Source organism: Coturnix japonica, chromosome 4 (genome assembly GCF_001577835.2).
Source record: "Coturnix japonica isolate 7356 chromosome 4, Coturnix japonica 2.1, whole genome shotgun sequence".
NCBI classification, from domain to species: domain Eukaryota; kingdom Metazoa; phylum Chordata; class Aves; order Galliformes; family Phasianidae; genus Coturnix; species Coturnix japonica.
Genome location: NC_029519.1, coordinates 53,350,306 through 53,371,042, shown reverse-complemented (window position 1 = coordinate 53,371,042; position 20,737 = coordinate 53,350,306). Strand labels below are relative to the sequence as shown.

At 39.4% G+C, this 20,737-nt stretch overlaps 1 long non-coding RNA gene across 2 annotated transcripts in view; it reads left to right on the top strand.

Moving 5' to 3' along the window:
* Positions 1 to 8,216, top strand: part of LOC107313620 — a 118,652-nt gene extending 110,436 nt beyond the window's left edge. For both annotated transcript variants that reach the window (XR_001555093.2, XR_001555094.2), the window contains exon 3: positions 7,696 to 8,216. This is a non-coding gene — a long non-coding RNA (uncharacterized LOC107313620). The remainder of the gene's footprint in view (positions 1 to 7,695) is intronic.
* The last annotated feature ends 12,521 nt before the right edge of the window (positions 8,217 to 20,737 follow it).

The following is a 20,737-nucleotide window of genomic DNA, read 5'->3' as shown; positions in this document are numbered from 1 at the left end:
AGGCTTTACTGTGAGAATGAGGACATAAGCATGGTGCTTGGTAAATACTTGATCACTTTTGCTGGCATGGAGTGAGATGTCAGCAGTGGACCAAATACAATACAGTGACATCAGGCAAGACTTTAGTTTAGATGGGATAAATAAGAGAATTCAGTATCAAAATGAATGGGCAGCTGTATGCAAAACAGAGCATTAAGATGGTAGTCACAAACAGTACAGCTCCTTTTTTCTCCATTCACTGTATTTCACCCTTTCAAATCTTTCTACAAAATTACTATATTCCAAGCCCAAATTTACAGCTCTGAAATGTATGGATAACTGCATAGAATTCGGCACCATCTGATATATATACCTGAAGCAGTAAGGCTCTATAAATAGTAACCTATGTTGCAACCTCAGCATGTCAGTTCATTTAATGAGACACGTGTGACAATCCTGCAAACTTTACAGCATCTGTCTAGAAGGAACTTCTTGACAGCATGGCAAAAATATCTGTGTCTTCCAGCAATGTGAGTCTGCACCAGCCTGGCACTATTTCAAAGTAAGGAACCAATGAAAAAATAGTGTTTCTAAACAAAACAGACCTGAAACAATCACCTTCTTTGAGGTTCTGTCATACCATGTTGTGCTGCCACATCACGCTGCTGACAGAACTTGTTACATCAGATAATGCCTGACATGACTGAAAAACAACCTTATACAACATATGCTAACAGGACTGAATTGTGTGTCTTTTTTTTCTCCTCAAAAGATTATGTGCTGACATTAAGACTACTGCTATGCTCCTTCATAAGCCCTTATTTATTTGTAAAACAGTGACTCAGAGGAGTCACACATGCTTAGGAAAGTTGATTTGTTTAATTTTCTGTGTTTTGTCTTAATATTTTCTTTTTTACATATTTTATTAAATAGCAGTATCAAAGGTCTGTGGCTGAAAGCCACACACTGTGGGATATGTCAGCATGAGGCTGACAGTGTATCTCCAGGATGCACTGTGAGAGGGACATGCAACTGGACATTCATATATATCTGTCAAGTACAAACATTTATGTATTTCATGTTGAGGAAGAACCATAACAGGTATCTAATTTAACCTATTCCACAACAACAGGCCAAATCATCTCTAATATCTGCATTATGACTGTGACGAGGAAAGGGACCTGGGGGTGTTGGTCGATGCTGGGCTGAACATGAGCTGAGAGTGTGCCCAGGTGGCCAAGAAGGCCAGTGGCATCCTGGCCTGTATAAGAAATAGTGTGGCCAGCAGGTGCAGAGAGGTAATCATGCCCCTGTACTCAGCTCTGATGAGGCCACATCTCAGTTTTGGGCTCCTCACTACAAGAAATTACCCCAGTGTAATTACCCCAGTGGGCCTGGGCAGCACCAGAACTGATATAACCATGCTAGAAGTGCCCAGGCATGTCAGGTCTGGCACATCCTTGCTACCCTCACCTGGCTCAGGTAACTTGGGCAGGGCTAGTAGCTTGGCTATCTGAATAGGGCATAGATTTTGGAGAAACACAGCAGAAACTCCTCATGTGGTTGGCTGTCATTGGATCAGACGGCCGAAGTCATGACATACACCAATATGGTTAAATCATGCTTCCTTTATTGCCTGAAAAGCCGTACTTTTATAGCAAATAGACTATTGGTCCACTCATTGGTGGAAAGCTTCTAGAATAACAATCCTGAGCCCCCCTCCATGCGGTCAGAAGTTCTGCAAACTGCATCCTGGAGGTGTAAATATTTTTGTTTGCAGCATTGACTTAGTTCCTCTAATCGGTCGCTGAAGGTCAGTCCAATGACAAGGTTATGGAAGTTCCTTATAGTCCTCAGTCTGGTAGCTTGGGTTGCTCAGCTGAAGGAGATCATGTCCCTTTTGTTCCAAAAATCCCTCAACAGTCTGCCAAGTTAAAGTATGTCCCCTTCCAACTTGAACCATGCTTTGATTCTGTGAGTATCCCAAGTTGTGATTTATCTACTGCTGTTTAAACAACAAGCTGTCAAGCTTCTGCCTTTCTGAGCCATCAGTTACTATGAAGCAGATACACTTTTAATGGAACTCAGCACAGTACGCTCTATGATTTCATCATTCTTTCATGTAATTCATTGGTCTTTTATGTAATTCATAAGTCTTTCATGCAATCCATTACATGTGGCTGAACCAATCATACCAGATGTCTTTCCTAACATGCTGTTTTAAGTTTTTATTATATAGGTTCCTAGCATCTGTGTAAATGCTGTCCTTTGGTGTGGGAGGAAAGTTGGCTGTGTTTCAAAATTCTGCTGTAGCAGTGGGTGAGATGTAATCATTTTATGCCTTGGCTCTTTATCTGTAAGATGATAATACTTTTGCTGCTATGGGGTGACAGGAAGTATTTTGATGATAAAGTTTTGAAATGTAATGGGAAGTTGCAATTAAAGATACTAGGAAAGATCTTTCTATGTATCTGTAAGGAGAATTGATACTAGGAAAGATCTTACTATGAATCTGTAAGGAACAACAGTTCTAGAGTCTGAATTTAGGTTTTAAAGACAGTGCAATACAGCTTTGAAAAGCAGTTTTGCTTTTACTTCTTTGTGCAGAACTCCATACGTGGTAAAAAAATGGAAAGCACAAGTCAGAAGGATGCTCACTTAGCATCTCCTCAGATACTGAGCTTGGGTGGAGTAGTTAAAAGGAATAAGTTCATCCTTACTTTCCTCAACTATGTTTAAACCTCAGAATAACGCACAATTTTGTTGAGAGCTTTAATGAATCTGGGATTTCCTTTCAGATTTTTTGTTGAGTTTAACCAATGGGTCAAACCACAAGATGAAGTTTGTGCAGTTTGACTTCTGCGTTGGCTGGAAGACAGCATTGTCAAATTCATTTAGTGCTGTGTTAAGACAAAGGGGATATTAGCATTCACACTCACAGTTCCAGTCTAGCAGTGCCAGACATTAAGAGAAAGTGCAGAAGAACACACTGTGCTAAGAAAAGTGAAATAAAAAGTTTGGTCTAAGGAGTTAGCCAGGATGGAATTCACTGTGTTTGCTGAGAAATGATGGAGCTGAAATGTCCCAAATTTATTTTATTACCCTACAAACAAACTATATTTGTTTAAAGTTCCTAATTTGTGCATAAATCTTTTGTTTCAGAGAGAAAGTGAGAAGGGAGAAAATGATGTAACGTAGAATATACAGAAGATCAAAGATGAAGAGATAAAAGCTGCAACTACTGTATGGGCTCAAAATTTTTCCTGAATCATAAACACTCTTAACTCTACTGCTTCATAGGCAGTTGTCCTGAATTCAGGACAGAGTCACAGCTGAAATGGAAATCCTCTATTACTGTGTTTTATGACCTGCATTGGCTGTTGTTGGCTAGTCCTATACTTAATCAGGCACCAAAAAGTCTGGGAGTATTCACAAGAAAACAGTAAACCAAATGGTATCGCCTAGGTCAGTGGCTCTAAAATAACCCCCTGTGGGCTATAGGGCTGCGAGCTGTTTTCTGAGATGGCAGCTGATTGTTGGCCAAGAAAAATCAATCTTGTATCAACAGATATAATCAGAACCCCTGTGGTGGTAATGATTCTGTCACAGTTTTCATTAGCTGGGAATGCTTTTGTTTTAGGAATGGGTGTTCCTCCCCCATTACAGTTTTATTGGTGCTATATGATATACTACCAAACCAAAGTTACCAAACTGCTTAATTTCCTTCCTGAAAGCCGGTACTTAATAGAAGGAGCATAAGCCAAAGGGATATGCTGCCAATATTCTAACCAAAGATCCACCTTCAGTTTTTGCTTCTGTTGGTTTGCCCTAAACCCATGAATTCTTTGTTCCACATTTCATAAAACACTGCTGTTCCATTCTCTAATTTTCAGAGCTCTTTGCTACTCCCTGGGAAACTGCTCGCCTCTCTATCCCATGCCTGTACCTCAATTCTCTAGACTCAGTGTTTGTCTGTCTCTGTTTTTTTTTGATGGAAGATTCTTGTCTTGAAGAAGTACATGATAGCACATCTGTTTCCTTTGCTAGCAGTGTGGTGGGGGGCATTTGGATAAACAGAAAAAACAATTTTTCTTAGGTTGTAGAAGTCAAGTGCTCAGTGTGATCAATTTGCTTCTTTAGAGAGTGGTATCTGCTGTTGGTGCATGTGAATGAGTAAAGCTGTTGTGAGAGACATGTTTGTATTCAATGCTGCAGAAGCTGTTCTTCATAGCTTACCAGGCAGTGCAGCTCGCAACTAGCCATTTAAAATGTCCTGGATATTTTGGGAGTTATTTGCATGTGAGAAGTGGGCCTTGGAGCTGCTCAGAGAACCCTGGTACACACAGGTAAGCAGCTCACATAAACCACCACATCAAGGCTACAGCACACAGCCATATTGATCTGTTGGTACAGATTAGACCAGCTCATGTGGAGCACAGCGGAGTTGTGTTATACTGAAATATAAGCTTGCAAATGTGATCATGATGGTACCAGCAGGGTCTGCATCAGAATGCACTCAGGTAGCAATAATCAAGCTGAGACCTCCACAAACTAGCCAGGGCAACCCTGTGTAATCTGGTTCACAGGGTTAGATGACCGCAGGCGATCCTCCTAGTCTCACACTCCTTTCACAAGAGAGAGTACTTGTATGTCTATTAAAAATTGGGCTTACCCAACTCTCCCTCAGTGTCAATGTTCATCCAGAATGTTCTGCACTGCTTCTCAAAGGCATCTTTCTTGGCCATGTTTATGCCCATGGGAACTACCTAATAATTTGAACATAGATAACTGGGCAGGAAAAACCAGATCAATCTGAGATATTTTTCATACTGCTTATTTACTGCAGTCATCCTAGAGATAGGCTGTTATATGGCATATCAATACCACTGGTCATGAAGAATGTGAAAGTGCATGAAAATGAAAGCTCTAGAAGTTTTATGAAGTAGAACTGATAGAGATCACTTCCAGTATCAGATAAGAACATTTTTACAGGTGATACTGGGAAACATTGAACAGGACTAAAGAAACCTGTGTTACTTTTAAAATAGACCCTATTAGATAAAAATCTGTGTGTGTGCACTTTGAGTTATGAAAATTATGCTTCGACTGTATCATAGATAAAAAGTGTGTGTGAATGAAATATATCAAATCACATTGTTTCCAGAGGTAGACTGTCCACATTTTTGTAAGAGGATTTTTGGATTACTGGATCTAATCAACTGATAAAAGCAGATTGTTATAAAAACAGATGACAACACACTTCATACATAAAGAATATATTTTCTTATGCTCCTCTGTTGCATTTGCATTGGATAACTTCTGGAGTTCCAACTTTACACAGCAGTATTACTAAAGCCATTAGACACAGCTTACAACTTCAAAACAACATTTTAGCATGTCTGAAGCCCACATCTTTTTTTTAAAGCTGTGTGAAAAAATATATTTTCACAGCCCCTTTGCGGTTAACCTTCTGCAATCAATACAAGCTTTTTTCCTGCCTCCACACCCACTGACAGCATCAAGGAGGCAAAGGCTTTGGCTTTGTGTCAAATTTAGGAAAGACTTTCACTTTTTTTCTGAAGATGTCAGAGGAGTTAAAATGATATTTCCAAGTTATTATTTCCAATGGCAAGAATTCCCTTTCTCAAATGCTTTCCTAGCCGTAGGGTGGAAGATAAGAGAAAGTATGGAATTGGGGCCTCAGAGCAAGTGCCAGCAAAAGGTTCCATGGGACTCCTTGGGCTTGGTATTTCTTATTCCCTAGCTCGCTGGGGCACATTGTCCAGTATTAAACCTAAAGCCCTTAAATCTCTCTAAGACTGCCCAGCTGTTTTGCAGGCACAGGCTCAAAGACTTAAAAGTCATAGTACACAATGGGGATTTTGTAGCAAAAACCAGATTCCAGCCAAGCCTTCAGTGGCTTGAAGGCATGGATATGCTATGGGAGATGCCTAAGAGGCAGCACACATGCTGCAGGAAATTCTCCTGAATACAAGACAGGAATTAAATCTTTTCATTGCTCAAACTCTTCCAGCTCTATTATGAGAAATAAATAAACCACATTTCCTAAAAACAAAGAAAGCACACAAATTTATTATTTCCACATAGGGGCAAGAACTACTGAAATAAGGTAACACCATCACACTACATTTTCTGAAAGTGGGAAAATTTCTAGCCAATTTTTCCTCTGCCATAACCTTTCAGTTACTGATAAGGGTTCTAATCTTTTCAAAATCCATCACCAAAATTAGCTGAGCAAATATGTATCTGAAAGAATTGCAAATACTACTTTTTTCTTAAAACGGTGGTGTCAAAAATGATATTATATATTTAAGAAAACAGCTTTTGATCAGTGTCATTTCTTACACGGAAATTGAACAAATAGTTTCCAGCCACTACAAAGGAAGAGGTGAATACTTCAAGGAAAGGGGGAAAATCCTCTAATTAACAAGCTGAGTTAGAGCTAAAGTAAGAACACTTCTATGTTAATAGATGCTGTCAAAGCAAAAGAAAGATCATTAACAGCACACCATAGTAACTTTTTGTTCGCAAAGTTTTCTGTTAGATTATTCTAGTCATCAAATATGTGGTTTTGTACACAATTATATACTCTGATTTCAGAGGCAAGAATATGTGTTCTGTGTTGGCGTGGTGTTTGTAAGAAGGGATAGTGTGTGTGTGTGGGGGCTTCAAGATTAATACAGAAATCATACGTTTTCACAGATGAAGAAAGCACGCTGGGTGCATGATTAGCACAAGAAAATTAAATACTAATACAACATCAGATCATCATACATACAGACTGGGAGGTGTAGATGGCTTTTTACCCACCCTTGCAGCATTCTTTGCAATACTTAGCATTCTTGGGTAGAGAGAATAATTTAAAGTCATGAAGAAATACCACAGTTTTATTATTGCTACTAATTAAGGTCAGATTTTGAATGAACTAAAATATTTCAAAGAGTGTATGAGTACTCAGAGCAGCAGAGCAGCTTCACTCGGGCCTTTCATTTTTAATATCTCTGCCCTTCACAGAATCATGGGGGGGGGGGGGGTGGAGGGGGACCGGGGGGGTTGGAAGGGACCCCTGCTGATCATCTAGTCCAACCCCCCTGCTAAAGCAGGTTCCCTACATTACGTTACAAAGGAAAGTGTTCAGCTGGGGTTTGAATATCTCTAGAGGAAAATCTACTACCTCTCTCATTTCCTCATAAGGGAGATGCTCCAGGCCGCTCACTAAGTGACCTTCTGCTGGACTCCTTCCAGGAGAACCTTGTCTTTCATGAACTGGGGCATCCAGTACTGAATACAGTACTACAGATGTGGCTTCAGAGTAGAGGACGAGGATAACCTACCTCTATCTCTGCTGCTGGTCACACTCCTTATAATGCATCCCAGGATAGCATTGGTTTTCTTGCCCAAAAGAACACACTGCTGGCACATGGCTAACCTGTTGTCCACCAGGCTAACTAGGTCCTTCTTTGCAGAGCTCCCTTCTATCAGGTCAGCCCCCACTGATGCAAGCTGTTATCCCTCCATAAGTATAGGATTCTGTATTTGGCCCTGCTGAACCTCATCAGGTTCCTCCCCACTGAACTTTGCAGCCTGTCCAGATCTTGCTGAATTACAGCACAGCCTTGTGGTGTGTCAGCCACCCCTCCCAGCTTCATTATCATCAGCAAAACTGCTGAGGGTGCATTCTATCCTTCCATCCAGGTCGCAGATGAAGACACTGAACATGACCAGACCCACTACTGACCTCCGGGGAACACAGTTAAGGACCTCCTGTTCTGTCATATGTCGACCTTCACCTATACCTTCATTATCCACTGGGGAGCTGTATCATCATGTCTGCACAGTGGGTATTTTTCTCATCTTCCCACAGTTTTGCCACTTGTTCCCTCTTTTCCTGTCTGATCAGCAGTAAAATGATGAGATTCAAGTGCTGAACTGCTTAGGTCAAACTGCTAAACCCTCTGTTGAACTTCTACTTATTAAAAAGTAGCTGGATTTAAACAAATGCCTCAGGACACCATCACGGACCTTGCATCTTAAATCTTGTAAATGGAAACAACCACTCCAGGTTCTGGTAGCATGCAGGAGAAATGCTGGCTCATGCTGATAGCTGCACTACTTGAACTATAAAGTTTTGGGATAGTAACTATTAAAGACACCCATGGGAAATTGATAATCACAGCCTGAACCTTTGATTAATCAACTGAGGCAAGTGTCAGGTCAGCTGTGGGAGTACAGGTGAGAGTAATTTAGCTGTGCTCCCAGAAGGGGTGGAGCTTGACTCCACCTCCTCTAGACCTCTTTTAAGGGCTGACCACCACTAAGGCAGTATCTCTTGGAGATTGCTCTTTGGTGGAGGTTACCTCAGTAATTTCCAGCAGACTGAAGGCTTCCATTGGGTGAGTTTTTCCTGTAAACAGCCTTTTGGATATTTACCACCACTATCTTTTCATTACTGTCACCACACAGAGGGAAATGAGTATAATAGTGACACTAGGAGAGGCAAAGCGCACTTCAATTAGAGCTGCTGATTTGGCATCTTGTCAGGACAGCGCTCACAAGAAGCACTAAGCTTCTTAATTTGTGTTCCAGCCTTGATAGAATAAGAAAAATTGTTTGTGTATCTGTTTGTACATGTAATTATACAAATATGTATATACACTGGCTGCTCTGAAAGTGATGCCTCATATTTTATTATGTTGACCTATGATGTCAGAGACAGATGTTGGTGGTATGGCAGTAGAGGTTGAACCTTCCCACTAATATTCCCTTATATTTTGTTGCTGTGTGACAAATGGCATCAGAGGGGCAGCCTCACAAAGCGGCATTCGACATGGAAGTGCATAGCAAGCAAAGGTGTGTCATTAAATTCCTCTGTGTGGGAAAAAATGGCACCTATTGATATTCACTGATGCTTGCTGAATATTTATGGAGACCAAACAGTAGATGTGAACACAGCGAGGCAGTGGGTAGCATGATTCAGCACAGATGACAGTGACGTGCAAGAAAAGCCATGATCCATATGGTCATGCAGATTTTAATGAGTGAGGCATGCAAACTCTTGTTTATAGCTGGCAAAAAAAGCATAACTAATGGTGGTAACTGTGTTGACAAATAGTGATTTGTAACTGAGGATTTGTTCTATTAAATAGTGTTGTTCTCTGTTGTAGTTTCCATGGAAATAAATAGGCGGTATTACTTTCAGAGTGACCTATGTGTGTATGCATATATGTTAGCACATATAATACCAGAAGAGGTTTAGACTAGATATAAGAAAGAACTTTTTCCTCTCAGAGAGTGGTCAGGCTCTGGAATGGCATGCCCAGGGAGGTGGTGGAGTCGCTGCCCCTGGCAGTGTTCAAGAGGCACAAGATATGGTTTAGTTGTTTGCTGTAGGTATGGTAATGGAAGGATGGTTGGACTAGATGATCTTGTAGGTCCTTTCCAACCTTGTGATTTTATGATTCTATAAAAAAACAATTAAACCTGTGGAAATAAAAACCAATACTGATTGCTTTAGAGTATCTCACTGTGTTTCCCAAGTGCTCAGATATTGCTGGTGAACTATTAGAATTTCTTTGAGCCCACTGTCAACCTTTTTCATCTGATATAACCAGCAATTAACCCCAGAGCACTGGGACATAGCCTTGCAATGGGTGATACAGAGATGTTAATGCTAACCCTTCAGCTGTTTCCACTAAGGACTAGCTGATTTCAAACATCATACTGCTCTGGCCTCAGGATCTTGGCTCTGATGCTAACCTACAGCATGGTCTTTAGGGTAAGTAGTTCAGCTCTGTGTCCACCCTGCCCATTTAAATGGTGTCCTGGCTTGCTGTATAAGCAGGTATGCACATTCAAGAGATCTGTGACTAAATCTTTGTGAAGAACAGTATTCACTCTGCTCAAATTTGGCTCAGTTCAGTTTGAATGTGGTGGTGTGGACTGGGAACAATAAGGAGAGGCTTTTCTGTTGCAGTTGCAACTTGAGTGCAGTATGAGGCAGTAGCAATGTTTAGCCAACTCTGTTTAGCAACATGCTGAACTGAGCCCCATCCAATCCTGAAAAATGACTGCTGCAAGTCTTCTAAGAAAAGAACTGATTAGGAGGACTCTTCATTGTGATTTGACATCCCAACAAATTTTCTTCAAGTCATTATATTTTATTTCTGCCTTGACTATTTCATTAATTTTATAAAGATTTGCTAGCTTGAAAGCCTGTAAATAGGAGGATTATGGATAATGGGAAAATAATTGCATGCTTTACTTGATAGTCACGAAGGTAAATGAACTGAATGCACAGGCTACCAAGCACTTAAAACACAGGTTTGGATTTTTCAGCTTGTGTCTGTTAATGCCAATGGCAAGAAAAGGCTCAAAACTAGCTCTGGGGCAGCAAAGCTGACATAAAATCACCTCATTTTAGTAAAGAGCACAACTAATGAAAGTCATTATCTGTTGCTATGTTGTTTTGTTAGTGAGCTTTCTAGCCATACAACAATTCATTTATTTTCTGCTTTCAATTATCTTGCTAACTTGTGGTTTCCTTTAATAGATATTGCTGTCTTCCTTGGCCAAGTTATTTGCACTCGTTTGAGGTCTCCCACTGCTCAGTGCTTATACCTTTCCTCATAAACCTCCTGAAACAGAATGCCCTTTACTGTTTGGCTTTAATAGGTGATGCCAATTGCTCTATTAGTTTTGCCCTCTGTTTCAAAAATACATCCCATTTTACTGAAGTCTCCTTGCAATGGAAACTCAGGCCATGGTCTCAGTGAATGCTGTATTTTTCACAGGCTGACTGTGTTTGTATGCTTGACTGTGGTTAAGTTTGTAAGCCTAAACCACCACAGTCTACCTTAATGTACAAATTGATAATATTAAAACAAAGTCAAATAGATTAAGATGAAATTAAGAAAGGAGAAAAGATAATTATGAAATGTTGCCTGCTTGCACCCTGTGCATTTAAATGATCCAAAATTAAGTGTACCTTAAACCTTTGTGTTGCATTTTTACTGAAGATATGAACTGCCACATGGATATGGCTGCTCTTATTCTTTTTTATTTTTACTGACTCTGAATTTGATAATCATTCATGACATTCCCAATTTTTTTTCTGATACTTTAGAGCCATTTTAGCTAAGCAGCATAATAGAAAGTAGAGCTGTAATCCACAGCAAACTGTATTATCATACTGAAGATGTATGTGGTGCTTTGGTTAAAATAGAAATCTATCCCACACTTCTGCCTAGTGCGTCCTCTGACTCTTTCATGAGCAATTTCTCTGTGTCTGTGAAGGAAGTGCTTGCTCTTTGTCTGAGTTTACCTTTTTAATGACTGTTTTGAGAATAGGTCTTAGTTTGCAAATGTCTGGCACTTGGGGACTAATTTTCTAGAGCAGCCTTCTAATGAAGATAAAAGAAAGCAAAGTTGTCTAATGGAATATTAAATGATTGTTGATGCATTTATGAACATTATGTGCTCTTACTTGCTGTAGTATGGCCTGGATTCAGTGACTGAGCAAGTTGACAAGAAAAGTATTGGAGGGGTTTCCTTTACGTTAGACTGTATGTGTTTTTGTGGCAATTTCTGCCCCTTACTTTTTGGAACAAAGTAGGAGGAGAAAAGTAAGGAGATGCAGACATGTCATTGTCAATTGTATTTTCAAATTAAACTTGAAAATCTGAAAGTTTGAGGACATTTCCTTGTGCAGGCCTATAGCTAAGTCTCACTAGTTAAAGCTCACAGGAATAAACTATTTCCTGAACTTTACCATAAGCCATATCCTTGAGATTAAAATCTTTTTTTCAGAGAAGGTTTATCTGACATTTGGAACTTCTTAAAAACTTTGGGGTATTATATGACTTTTGAGTTGGAACAAGTTGAGAATAATGAGTCTTTTTTTTTTTTTTTCTTTTTCTTTTCCCCCAGCTCTTGCACTGACTTGTGATTTGACCTTGAGCAAATGACTTGAGCATGTTTTAGGAGTTCTCTCTGATCTGGTGCTCTTGGGCTGCTGTTTGCTCATTTATTTACCTTGTGAATCCATACGCTGTCTCTTTATGTATAACTTCTGAAAGGAAAAGGAAACCAGTGGTGTTTAATGCCTTTTGTAACCAAACTGCATCAAAATCTCCCTACCATTATTTTTAAAATGCTGCTTTAAACCATGTGCCTGAGTAATATAAACTCTAGAAGTTGGGAAAAAAAATGTAGATAATTGCTCATGATTCAAAAATGAAAAAATATCACTGCTAAAAGTTATTTTAGGATTTCTGGCTGCTCTGCATAACTCAATCTTTGCATTTTCATGAATGACAAATCTATATTCCACTTTGCCTCCTACGAAAGAGAAAACTTTGGCATGCTCAAGTATGCCTTTAAGGCAATGCTGCCACTGGGTCTCACATTAACATAATGATAAATGTGCTGTGTATTGCTTGAAAATGCTATATGCCAATGTGTCAGAATATGTTTTCCTTGCACACCTCTTGATTAGCATCTTATTTACATATTGGCATAAAAAGGTTTCTGAGATAAAATAAAGTATGTTTTAATATGTTCTTCTCTAAGGCTACAGTGTTAGTTCCAAAAGCAGTTATCTACTGGTGTGCCTCTCAGAGGTGGAGGGGATCAACTACACTTCTGGAAGTACTGGACCCATATGTATTTCAGCAAACAGCAGAACTAGCAGTACATTTTCCCATTTTATTCAGGTGTTGTAATTATTATATAGGTCAGGCTCGGTGCATACCTTGGAATAAAGAACTTCCTCCTATTACCTGGTTTTCCACAGTCAGTTTAGCTTTAATAATGGCAAGATCATAATGCTATTTTAATCAGTTCTAGAGAGGACTATCTCTGGAACTTGCTGCTCTGATGTTGAATGCTACCGGCTCCTACTGGTGATTGTGATGTCTGAAACAAGAATAGCACAATTCAGAAAATCTGGAAGGCTGCCAGATCCAACTGAACTCAGTGGATCATATTCTACTGTTTTTACACATGAGCAGCTGTGTTGACTTCATTAGGATCTCATGTGTATAACAGAATACTTTCTCCTAATATGATTATATCGGGATATTGGAATTCAGCTGTATCTAATTTATCATTGCATTATATCAGTTTGACTGCATCATACCTGTCAATAGCATTTCAAAATTTTAAAAAGTGATAATGCCTGTAAAGCAAATAATGTTAGAAGACAGCTGATGACTTTGGAAATGATAGGTTAAACAGATGAAAGAAGTATAAAACTGAGGCTGAGGGAAAAATTCAGGCTGAGGGAGTTGGGTTTGTTCAGCCTAGAGAAGAGAAGGTTGTGGGGTGACCTCGTTGCAGCCTTTCAATACCTGAAGGGAACTTACTCTCAGGAGGGGAGTAAACTCTTCGAAAGGGCTGACAATAGCAGGACATGGGGAAATGGTTTTAAGTTAAAAGAGGGAAGATTTAGGTTGGATGTTAGGGGAAGTTCTTCACTAGGAGAGTGGTTAGGCCCTGGAACAGGCTGCCCAGGGAGGTTGTGGATTCCCTGTCCTTGGAGGTGTTCAAGACCAGGTTGGACGGGGCCCTGGGCAACCTGATCTAGTAAAGGTGTATGTTTGGTGGCCCTGCTAGGCAGGGGGGTTGGAACTACATGATCCTTGAGGTCCCTTCCAACCCGAGTCATTCTGTGATTCTGTGATACAAATGTCAAAGCTATGGCCAAACAGTGAGGCTTAACATCTCTGCTGCCCTCTCACTGATGGCCTGACTTAACAGCACGCTGAAGGATTTAAAACACACTCATAGCTGAAACATGGTCATTGCAGAGCGTAGGGGTTTTTGAAGCACAAGTGGAGCACAGGCCCTAGTCCTTGTTGGGTGGACTCTGAAGCTCTGGAGTATGTTTTTAGCCACAGAGATTTCTACCTTGTGTTGTGCTTTTATAGTTTTTGTGTAAGCTAACTCTAGACAACCAGTCTACATAGATGGATTCACATCTTGTATCATTAACAGAGCTGAGAACGTAACTTCAAGGAGCTCTTGCAAGAGCTGTTTTAAATTGATTATTGTGCTGTTCAGGCTCTAGTTACATAGCACTCATTAGTGACAACTGAGGCACTGAATAAAGCAGACCTGTCAGACTTCCTGCCTTTGAAAAGACAGATAAATTAGTCTGGGCAGTGTGCCATGCTAGTCTGGTTATATTACTTGCAGTACTTGAACTAGCTCAGTGAGAGCTAGCTTGGGTATCCCTTCACATGATGACAGTATGCTGTCCAGATGTATCCCTCATGCAGACAAGCAGCTAATAACGCTTTGAATTGCCCTTGCTTGTTCAGCTTCAGTTACAACATTCAGATACCTCCAAAAAATAGGCTAAAATGGTTATTTTTCTTTTCTTTTTTTTTTTTTTTTTTTTTTTTTTTTTTTTTCTTTTCTGGTGGCTATGCTCTAGATGAGGCCAGTGGTGCTAATCTACTGCAGTAGAAATGATGGGTGGCCTTTCCAGCTTGGATCACAGTCATTCAGTCAGGTTCTTCCTGAGGTATCCTCGTCAGCAATACAGAACATGACATTGAGGAAAGAGAAGAAAGGGCAGTCTCGCTGCTCTCCCTCGTTCTATGCCAGATTCCAGCTGAACCCAGAATGGAGCCATCATAATTAAGGGGATGAAGATCTAAGACATATTTTACTTGCATTTCCAATGAGCGTACCTATAGAAATTGTAAACAATTATTAAAAATAGGTTATTCATAGATTTTGGATCTGGCTATGAAATATAAATATTCCTTCACCCACACAACTCTGAAATAACCAAATGAAATTTGTAATGGAAATATGATTTATCAGGAACTTGTGACTTTCTCAGAGATAGTCTTCCAATCTACGCTTGAATCTATATTTTTCCCATCTTCTGTATCTTCTATATACAAAATTTCAGAGAAAAATCAGTTTCTCCCTTTTTTTTTTTTTTTTTTTTTTTTCCCCACCTAGGACATGAGTGAAAAAAAGAAATAGAGAAGAGACACTTCCTAGTAACTTCAGAATGGGCCAGTGATTTGGATTATCACAAGTCTGCACCAAGGCAGATAAGTACCAGTTACTTTATACGTGGCAGAACATCCCCAGAAGGAGAGATCTGCCCCCCTCTCTGAAGAGTATTCTCACAAAAGGTAGACCTAGAAAGCTTAATATCTGTGAAGTAGTAAGAGAACTTGAAAATCATTTTCCCAGTGCACCTATTTGTGGTGGCTAAGGTCAAATTTGAGGCATGTTGATGAGTTGGCATTCTCCGGCAGTGTCTCACTCTTGATATTTATGTGCATTCTTCTATACATATACAAATAACTAGAAAATAGATGAAGCATAGGTAAAACTGACACTAGGTCTTTCTGCATCTCTGGCTAACCTGGTCCTCTATCTTGCTGATAATAAATGGAGTAAGCCTATAGGTTTCTGGTGAACAGTAATGTAACAGAATAAACTGTTATATTAAAATGCCTTAATTGTTTAGTCTGGATGTATAGATGGGCAAGTTTAGAAGCCTGGGTAAAACAAGAGTCCTAAACCATGTCCTAAGCAAGTTGCTTTGTGTGGATGGGATGAAATGGCTATGAGATCGCATGCCAGGCAACTACAGCATCTCACAACAATATTCACCCAGTTAGGTGCCAAAATGTAACTCTCAGCTAAAAAAGACTTTCTCTACCACTCCTAATGGCTCAGTGGAGATTTGCTAAACTTGTACCAAATGCTGCTAAATAAAATTTTCCACTTCAGCAACTAATTCAACCAGAGGGAATTCTGACTACAGTACAATTGAAACTATTCTTGCTCAGAAAATAGAAATCATTGATTCCCCTGCATTTGTGAAGGCAGTGTTCTTCATCTTGTCCAGTGGTCTGTGCTTTGAAGAATCCTTCCTTACTGCTACTAAATAAGTCAGTGTTGCAAAAGCATCAAGCAGGGAATGCATTATTATTTATAAACAGTCTGTCAGATGCAATTGTTGGCAACTAAGATTCCCTATTAAAATGATACCACATGCACTCATCTAGAGTTCTGAAGTTCCCTGGATAGTTTCAAGGTATTCTTAGCAATCAGTACTCTCCCTTTTATGTGTATATAAAAAAAAAAAAAGTAACAGAGGAAAAAAAATCTTAAGTGTAGCTAGTAAAAACACTTTCCAATATATCTGTGAAAGAAAAAGGAAAGCTAACTCTCTGTTTCAGAACAGATTAATGAGTTCATTTATTCCTCAAACTCCATTGCAAATATTCAATGAACAATTGCTCCTCTATCACTATGCTGATGCTTCCTCCCTTCCAGAAAAGCCTAGTATGTATTACAGGATAGCACAATCCCAAAATGAAGGCATCTCCCCAATTCCTGGTTCTACTCTGTTCCCTCACAGCAGCAGTAGGTACTTTAGGCAGGAGGGACCCAAAATATTTTAACCTAGTTAGCTTCCATGTTGTGATGCTACAAAGGCTGCTCCAAAAATAATGTCTCCTATTTTATTATGTTGGCCTATGATGCCAGGATGTTAGTAGTATAGCAGTAGAGGCTGAACCTTTCCATCAGTATTCCCTAACATTTTGTTGCTGTGTGACAAATGGCAGCAGAGGGGCAGCCTGACAACATGATGTCTGACATGGAGGTGTATTTGAAGCAAAAATGTGTCAATGAATTCCTCCATATAGAAAAAAATGGCACCCATTGACATTCATTGATGCTTGCTGAATGTTTATGGAGAGCAAACAGTGGATGTGAATGCAGTGAGGCAGTGAGTGGTGCATTTCAGCAGGAGTGACAGTTGGTCACCTCCGTTTGTGTAGATTTTTATGAGTGCATGCAGACTCTTGTTCATAGCTGGCAAAAATCTATAGTTAATGGTGATGAAATATTAAAAATTAGTGTTTTGTAGCTGAGAATTTACTCTGTCAAATAATGTTACTGTGCTTTCTGTGTCTGTTGCGTTTTCCATGGAAATAAATAGGAGGCATTACTTTTTAAAGCAGGGTATGTATCTGCAACATGTTTTACTGGGAAATTCTCAGTATCAACTCCTGGATAAATTCAGCATGCTGAATCTAAGGCTTTCATAAAGTAAGTTATATGTATTGTCTTTTTTATTTCAAAGACCAAGAAGCATCTATCTTGCATTTGATATTCTACAACCATCTATTCAGAATATCATTACAAGCTAAGATTCTTTGGCCTGATCTCATTCCATCAGTGACAAAGAAAATTTTAAGTTTTTATCTGTTAAAATGGTTCATAAAACATTGCTGAGAAATTCTGAATAGAAGGCTGTGATCAACAGAGCTAAAAAATCCCCCATGGCCACCAAAAGTTGAGCAGCAATTCCATTTCTGTTTATCTGGCCCTGGGCACAACAGCTCATGTAACTAAAGTAGATATGACCATCACTTCTTTCTTTCAGCTTAGCAAGGGGCAAACACTTTCTCGGAACTTACATTATTATTTTTCTATAAGTAAAAGCTCTACCTTAGTTTCAAATAAAAAATTAGTCATTGTTGTGAATACCATTATCTAAACACATAAAAATACAGTGTTCCACTGTAAAGAACACAGGGTGAGTGACATCCAGAAAGAGAGAGGAGAAGACTGGAGTTATTTATTATGCATAATACACTCATTTATAATTTTTCCGTTCATTATAAATATACACATAATAGTGCTGAAACTCCCTATCTGTGCTTTAAAATGCTAGACAGGGCCTGAGGACACATCTGGAAGATGAGATTTCAGTAACAACTGTAGGAGCATTGAGAACTGGAGAGGCTGTGAAAGCTGAGTCTTCATATGGGATGCTGGGAGAAGGGAGTCCACTGCTATTCTGAAGCCCACAGCTTGAGGGGAGCTGGCACTGCTGGCAACCCTGGGCACTGCAGCACGATGTGGCTGAGCTGCAGCCCCCTCCCTGCTCACTGCAGCTCCTAGTGTCATGTCAAAAACAGTGGCAGCTTAAGTTTGCACTGGGGGAAATCTGCCAGGACTAAAGCCTTCACTAGGTAGAGATGGTGGCTGGTAATTGCTCACTGCTCTCCTCTGCATGCAGAATATTCCTGGTAGATTTTAGAAATAATTTGGAAGAAGATATGGCCTGGAAAATCTTAGCCTTCCTCAAAATATTCAGACAAGAGTTCAGATGAGAAGAGCTTGCCCAAAGGAAAACCCCAGAGCTACTGTGTCTAGCTTCTGTCTGGTAGCATACATACATTTTTTTTAGTTTGGTTTCAAATAATGTGCTGTTCTTACAGAAAGGATTTCAGTACAGAGATGATCCAGATATTACAGCCTGACAGCCTCCCTTCTGCAAGGAGGCTTTTTTTTTTTTTTTTTTTTTTTTTTTTTTTTCACTAGGGAGGCAGATGCCTAACACAGGTACATAACAAAAATAATGCCAGAGTTGCAGTTCAAAGAAGCCGTAACACTTTCAAGAATAGGTGTCTTACTGTGTGTGTGAAATTACTGATGTACCTGTTTGGTTTGTACAGTAATTGGTGGAAACTGCAGAGTGCGAGACAGAACAAGATACAAGCAAAGAGATTAGAAAAAACATAATGTACAAAGGTCCTATTTCATTGTCACTGTCATGCAGGTGTTATGCTGGATGGTGTTGTATGCAATACTGAACACCATGCAGTGTGTCTAAACATTGTTATCTACACTATTAGTTAAAACAATGGTTCAGCACAAGCCTTAAAAGTGATAACCTACACTGAAGTCAAGGGTCTTTTAGTTTTAAATCTATGTATTGCCAGCAATGCTCATTTTAACCTCCTAGTAGCAAATACTTTCAGCCTCAGAAGAGCTGTGGCCATCTCTAAGTGGCAAAAAGTGTAAGCTTTGTTGTAAATGAAGCGTGGGATATGCTGTCAATACAAGCTGTCCAAAACATAATGAGAATATTTAAATTTTTTATGATTTTTTCCAATGTTCTATCAGAGACTGAACACTGGAATGAGGCGTAAGTGAGAGTAACTTACCAGATGAAGAACATAATGAATGTCTTTCATAAAAATGAATATTTAAACAGTGTAGTTAGTAGTATTATAATTGTTCAACCTCAACGAGATAATGTGATTTTTCACTATTTTTTTTTCTCTAATATAATTCTGTTCTCAATATTACATACATAAACTGTAGTGAATAAGAATCTATCAGGCATGGCATCAGATCTTAGATGCAACTCTTTGGATGACTATGATGTTTGATCCAGTGTAAATAAATCACAGTGTATATGTGAATTTTAATGCCAAACCCAGAGAAATTGCTAGTAAAGCTCCTATTGCCTTGAGTGGAAATTGGCTTTTATGCCCCCAAGGAATACTAACTCTTTCAGGAGTTTAATATTGCTGTTAGCCTGCCTTGGTGAATATCGTAACACAGACAAGATTTTGCATGCTAAATGAACAGAGCAGCATAATACACTCTTGAAACTGTTGAGCCAAATTTACTGAGAGGAAAATATCAGTAGGCTATTCCAGCATGAAGTTGCACATGCATGGTCTTTCATGCTCCTGCACTGTTATGTTACAGATAAAAGACATTAGTGGACATTGTCTGAGTACGGATGGGCAGGTTCATGCCCACACATTTTTGCAACAGATATACTTCTGCCTATTTCAATGGGAATCAACTAGAGAATTAAATCAGTATGTAAGGCTGTCTGGGGACATTTAATAGCAAATTTAGATACCAAGTCTTTCTTTTCAAGAATCAGCTGCCTTCATATTTAGCAGGATTTCTGTAGCAGTTGTGTAAACTAGCAACATATTTATTCTTCCAGTCTATTGCAATGACTGTCTTTTCAGGATCACCTTGATTTGCCCTGTAGAAGATAGCTCTGAATTCTGCATTCATGCATGCTAGGTGTGAATTTTCCTGCTCGTGTGAGGGATATCAGTGTGCAATATCTTTCTTTTAATGTGTGGATGACTGAAGGAGTAGCTGTAGAGAAATGACACTAAGATACTGTTTTTCTGTGCCTTTGGCTCCTCCAGTTCCTTCCTCCTCAAAAGGGAAAAATCAAAACTATTATTATTACTATTATTGAGTATATAATGAGATTTAAGGCTGAGAGGAGACCTAATTGCAACCTTCCACTATTTAAAAAGGGATTATATGAAGGAGTCAAGTTTTTCAAAGGTAAACAGTGACAGGCCAAGGCAGAATTGTTTTAAGCTCAGGTAGGGAAGGTTTAGATTGGATGTCATGGGGAAGTTCTTTATAGACAGACTGATGAGGTACTGGGCAAGCTGTCCAGAGAGGCTGTGGATTTTCCATTCCTGGGGGTATTCAAGACCAGGTTGGATGGGCCTTTGGCAACCTGATCTAGTACCAGATCTGCAGGTGTGTGGCCCTGACTGTGGCAGAGGGACTAGAACTTGATGTTCCTTGGGGTCCCTTCCAACCCAAGTGATTCTGTGATTCTAGGATTTAATATCTTGGATGCAGAGATACTATTTGTCCATTGTTTGTCACCAGTGTATATTGAGGGAGGTGATAAAAAACGTAGAATGAATTTCAATGCAGATATGTTTCAGCTTCATTTCATTTGGATGTAATAACTTACGTAACTTTAGAAGGGAGGTAAAGGAAAATTTTAGTGGGAAAGTGGTTTGGAGCAGCAATTTGGCAGGAACTACTTTTGAACAAATTCTACTGCACTAGAATCACGTTGCTTATTATCAAAATTTCTCTTGCTTTTCTAAGTTTTCAAGAATTC